Raw genomic sequence first — 6,222 nt, 5'->3', positions numbered from 1 at the left:
TCACAAATATCACAGTTATTAATAATAATTATTTTTATTTTTAATAATGGCATTTATTAAGCACTTACTATGTGCAAAGCACTGTTCTAAGCGCTGGGGAGGTGACAGGGTGATCAGGTTGTCCCCCGGGGGGGCTCACAGTCTTCACCCCCCTTTTCCAGACGAGGGAACTGAGGCCCAGAGAAGTGAAGTGACTTGCCCAAAGTCACACAGCTGACAAGTGGCGGAGGCGGGACTTGAACCCATGACCTCTGACTCCAAAGCCCGGGCTCTTTCCACTGAGCCGTGCTGCTTCTCAGTCAGGAAGCAAAATGATGTAGGCCTCTTAGGGGAGGCAGACTTGGAAGTGGATTTCATTTCATTTCAGCCCCTTTTACTGAGGGGAAATTGGAATAAACATTCTCCGATATCTGGGGTACTGACTGTGAGGCCAAAGCTAAACCCAGCTGTGTCACTTGTCCGCTGTGTGACCTTGGGCAAGTCACTTAACTTCTCTGTGCCTACGTTCCCTCAGCTGTAAAATGGGATCCAATACCTGTTCTCTCCCATACTTAGACCACAAGCCCTATGTGGGACAGGAAATACGTCCGACCTACTTGGCTTGTATGTTACCCCAGCACTTAGACCGGTGTTTCATACATAGAGTAAGTGCTTAATAAATGCCATAAATATATGTACATATCTATTCTATTTATTTTATTTTGTTAGTATGTTTGGTTTTGTTCTCTGTCTCCCCCTTTTAGACTGTGAGCCCACTGTTGGGTAGGGACTGTTTCTATATGTTGCCAATTTGGACTTCCCAAGCGCTTAGTACAGTGCTCTGCACATAGTAAGCGCTCAATAAATACGATTGATGGTGATGATGATGATGATAAAAAAGGGAAGACCCGTGAGACTTTTAAATTCAAGGAAAGGAGGACACTCTTCATTGGCCTCCGCCTCTTTCCATCGTCTCTTTTTCTCTTTCTTCCTTCTCTTGTCTCCGACCTACTTGGTTTGTATGTTACCCCAGCACTTAGAGCGGTGTTTCATACATAGAGTAAGTGCTTAATAAATATCATAAAAAAGGGAAGACCCGTGAGACTTTTAAATTCAAGGAAAGGAGGACACTCCGCCTCTTTCCGTCGTCTCTTTTTCTCTTTCTCTTGTCTCTCTATCTCTGCCTCGGGAGATCGTTTGCTCAGTTTTATACCGTGCTTGCCCAGAGTACTAAAGGAGGCTGGTAAAGCGCTTCACAAATACCATCATTATTATTAAAGGAGGTAATAAAGGATGATGAGAGCCTCCTTTATCATCCATTGCCTATCCAGGTCTGATTTCCGGTCCCGTGCGCTCTCCACTAGACCCCCCTGCCTCCCTCTTTGTCAGCAGGAAGACGTCTTAGCGTCGGATTTCGTCCCCGAACATTCCTACGTCTCCCTGGGAGGAGAGGGTTTCTGATCCCAACCCCTTGGGTATTGCGGCAAAAATACCGGCTCTAATTGGATGCATGTGCAGAAATGAATATGGAACGGAGAAATGTAAGATTTTTCACGCGGTGGGAGTTGGAACGGGAATTGGAAATTGGGTTACTCGGGGGACTGGGACGGAGCGTCTGGAAGGCTTAGGGAGCTTGGATTTGCGAATGGGGAGGGATCTCGAGCGTGGCCTCGTTCTTAAGTGCTTAGTACAGTGCTCAGCACACGACAGTTGCTCAACAAATCAATCAATCAATCAATCGTATTTATTGAGCGCTTACTATGTGCGGAGCACTGTACTAAGCGCTTGGGAAGTACAAGTTGGCAACATATAGAGACAGTCCCTACCCAACAGTGGGCTCACAGTCTAAAACAAATACCGTGGATTGGCTGATTGACAGTCTCCGTCCCGATTTAGAATGGTTTATGGATCATAGAACCAATTTGTACTTCCCAAGCGCTTAGTACAGTGCTCTGCACATAGTAAGCGCTCAATAAATACGATTGATGATGATGATGATGATGATAAAGTCATCCCTAGACTGCAAGCTCATTGAGGGCATTAATGTGTCTGCCAATTCTCTGTCTCCCCCTTTTAGACTGTGAGCCCACTGTTGGGTAGGGACCGTCTCTATATGTTGCCAACTTGTACTTCCCAAGCGCTTAGTACAGTGCTCTGCACACAGTAAGCGCTCAATAAATATGATTGATTGATTGATTGATTGATTGCTGTACTGTACTCTCCCAAACCCTCAGTACAGTGCTCAGCATGTAGTAATAATAATAATAATAATAATAATAATGATGATGATAGTGGCGTCTGTTAAGCGTTTACTATGTGCCGAGCACTGTACTAACTGCTGGAGTGGATACAAGCAAATAGGATTGGACACAATTCTTGTCCCACATGGGCTTCACAGTCTTAATCCCCTTTTTTCAGTTGAGGTAACTGAGGCCCAGAGAACTGAAGTGACTTGCCCTAGGTCAGACAGCAGAAAAATGTCAGTCAGGATTAGAACTCGTAGCCTTAGTAATAATAATAATAATGGCATTTATTACGCACCTACTATGTGCAAAACAAAGTTCTAAGCGCTGGAGAGCTTAGAATGTTGCCAACTTGTACTTCCCAAGTGCTTAGTACAGTGCTCTGCACACAGTAAGCGCTCAATAAATACGATTGATTGATTGATTGATTGATTGGAGAGGTTACAAGGTGATTAGGTTGTCCCTCGGGGGCTCAAAGTCTTCATCCCCATTTTACAGATGAGGTAACTGAGGCACAGAGAAGTGAAGTGACTTGCCCAAGGTCACACAGCAGACATGTGGTGGAGCCGGGATAGCACTTGGTAAATACCGTTGATGATGCTGCTGGACTGATCGATTAATTGGTGGGTTGTGGTGGGTTGTGCTTGCTTTAGAGAAGCAGCGTGGCTCAGTGGAAAGAGCCCGGGCTTGGGAGTCAGAGGTTATGGGTTCTAATGCTGCCTCCGCCACTTGTCAGCTGTGTGACTTTGGGCAAGTCACTTCACTTCTCTGTGCCTTAGTTACCTCATCTGTAAAATGGGGATTAAGACTGTGAGCCCCATGTGGGACAATCTAATTACCGTCTACCCCCCCCGCCCCCAGCGCTTAGAATGGTGCTTTGCACATAGTAAGCGCTTAACAAATGCCATTATTATTATTATTTTGAAAAGAGTCACAGGCCCAGAATGTTAGGACTTGGCTAATTTTTTTTGAGGGGCAGTCGTCTCATTCATTCATTCAATGGTATTTATTGAACGCTTCCTGTGTGCAGAGCACTGTACTAAGCGTCGGGAGAGTACAATAAAACAATAAACAGACACGTTCCCAGCCCACAAAGAGCTGCCAGGAAGGCCTGAGCGGGAAGGGTGACCCGGATGGAGGAGGAAATTGTCCGGACTGCAACCATTCGAATCCCAGGACGGGATCCTCATCCCAGATTCATTCATTCAGTCGTATTTATTGAGCACTTACTGTGTGCAGAGCACTGGACTAAGCGCTTGGGAAGTCCAAGTTGGCAACACATAGAGACGGTCCCTACCCCACCACGGGCTCACAGTCTAGAAGGGGGAGACAGACAAGAAAACAAAGCATATTAACAAAATAAAATAAATAGAATAGTATATATGTACAAGTAAAATAAATAGAGTAATAAATCTGTACAAACGTATATCCAGGTGCTGTGGAGAAGGGAAGGACGGGGAGAGGAAGGAGGGGGCTCAGTCTGGGAAGGCCTCCTGGAGGAGGTGAGCTCTCAGTAGGGCTTTGATGGGAGGAATTGGTGACAAAGGTGAGGAACAGGTTCTGGGTAAGATTTCTTTTCTTTTTCTTCTTCCCTGCAAATCTTTTGGGAAGGTGGGTGCAGTCGTTTGAGAGAGAGAGATGGCATGGTTCTGACAAGTTAATTAAGCTTTCCCGTCTGAGTATTATATGTATAGGCAAGGAGGAAAAAAAAAAAGACCCTTAATTGTCTTTGCGCTGACTGACAAAAAAGAAACACAAGAAAATTGCAAGTGAAGCTGGGAAGATCTGTCCTCATTACCGACTCCTATTCAGAACAGGGAGTTGTTAGGGCCTAATTCAGAATAAATTTTGAGTTTCTTAACTACTTTTCTCTTTACTACATACGTACAGACTTGAGTCGGAAGGTATGTGGGTTATCTCTGCCCAGAGGATATGTATGTGGGTTATCTCCTTTGGTTAATCTGCTGGGCTCCTTCGGTGAATTAAATTGTATTTATCAAGCACATGCTGTGCTAGTGTACTAAGTGCTGGAAGGGGTACAAAACAGCAGAGTTGTTAGACATGTTTCCTGCCCACAATGAGCTTAAAGTCTAGAGGGGGAGACAGACGTTAATATCAATAGGTGCATTTTGGATAATAATAATAATAATAAAATAATGATGGCATTTGTTAAGCGCTTACTATGTGCAAAGCACTGTTCTAAGCGCTGGGGGAATACAAGGTGATCAGGTTGTCCCATGTGCGGTTCACAATCTTAATCCCCATTTTACAGAAGAGGTAACTGAGGCTCAGAGAAGTTAAGTGAGTTGCCCAAGGTCACACAGCAGACATGTGGCAGAGCTGGGATTCGAACCCATGACCTTTGACTGCCAAGCCCGGGCTCTTTCCACTGAGCCAAGCTGCTTCTCTGGTTAGGGACATAAATGCTATGGGGCCAAGGGAGGGATTAATAAAGGGAGAAAATCCAGCTCCTCACCGGGAAGAGAAGAGGGAATCTTCTGGGAGTTCAGTTTTGCCCCGTCAACCATCATGAGAAGCAGCATGACCTTAGTTGAAAGAGCCCGGACTTGGGAGTCAGAGGTCATGGGTTCTAATCCCGGCTCCGTCACTTGTCAGCAGTGTGACTTGGGGCAAGTCACTTCACTTCTCTGGGCCTCAGTTCCCTCATCTGGAAAATGGGGATGAAGACTGGGAGCCCCATGTGGGACAACCTGATGACCTTGCATCTACCCCAGCGCTGAGAACAGTGCTTGGCACATAGTAAGCGCTCAACAAATACCATCATTATTATTATTATTTATTTATTTGGGGGCATCGACAGGCCTGCCCTGTCAGAAACGGACCGTCGTCTTCAGAGTTGCTCGGCAGGAGTCTGTTCGAGGATGAAACCAGAGAATTTCTCCTGTGGGATACTGAACCCTTCGCCCAGGAACCCCGAACCCCTTCCCCACCACATATAGTCAATCAATCAATCAATCGATGGTATTTATTGAGCGCTTACTGTGCTCAGAGCCTTGCGCTAAGCACATGACAGAGTCGGTAGACACTTTCCCTGCCCACCGGGGCTTACAATCCAGAGAAGCAGCATGGCTCAGTGGAAAGAGCCCGGGCTTGGGAGCCAGAGGTCATGGGTTCTAATCCTGCCTCCACCACTTGTCAGCTGTGTGACTTTGGGCAAGTCACTTCACTTCTCTGGGCCTCAGTTCCCTCATCTGGAAAATGGGGATGAAGACTGCTAACCCCACATGGGGCAATCTGATCCCCTTGTATATCCCCCAGTGCTTAGAACAGTGCTTTGCACATAGTAAGCGCTTAACAATTTCCATCATTATTATTATTAGCATTACTCACATGCTCCAGTCTTTCTGTTGCCCAGCCTGGTCCGTGTGGACGTAGATACCACCTCCGAGCCACCAGTCAGCGACCAGGGTAGGTGTCCAGTACAGCCCTCTGCACACAGTGGGTATCCAGGACAATGTTCTGGATACCCTAGGTGCCTAGTATAATAGCAATAATAATAATAATGATGGCATTTATTATTCGATCATTCATTCGATCGTATTTATTGAGCACTTACTGTGTGCAGAGCACTGTACTAAGCGCTTGGGAAGTACAAGTTGGCAACATGTAGAGATGGTCCCTACCCAACAGTAGACTCACAGTCTAGAAGGGGGAGACAGACAACAAAACAAGACATATTAACAAAATAAAATGAATAGAATAAATATGTACAAATAAAATAAATAGAGTAATAAATACGTACAAACATATATACAGGTGCTGTGGGGAGGGGAAGGAGGTAAGGCAGGGGGGAGGGGGAGAGGAAGCACTTTATTAAGCACTTACTATGTGCAAAGCACTGTTCTAAGCGCTGGGGAGTTTACAGGTTGATCAGGTTGTCCCATGGGGGGTTCACAGTCCTAATCCCCATTTTCCAGATGAGGGAACTGAGGCCCAGAGAAGTGAAGTGACTTGCCCAAAATCACACAGCTGACAAGTG

This window comes from Tachyglossus aculeatus, chromosome 9 (genome assembly GCF_015852505.1).
Source record: "Tachyglossus aculeatus isolate mTacAcu1 chromosome 9, mTacAcu1.pri, whole genome shotgun sequence".
NCBI lineage: Eukaryota > Metazoa > Chordata > Mammalia > Monotremata > Tachyglossidae > Tachyglossus > Tachyglossus aculeatus.
Note: the sequence above shows the minus strand (reverse complement) of the source record.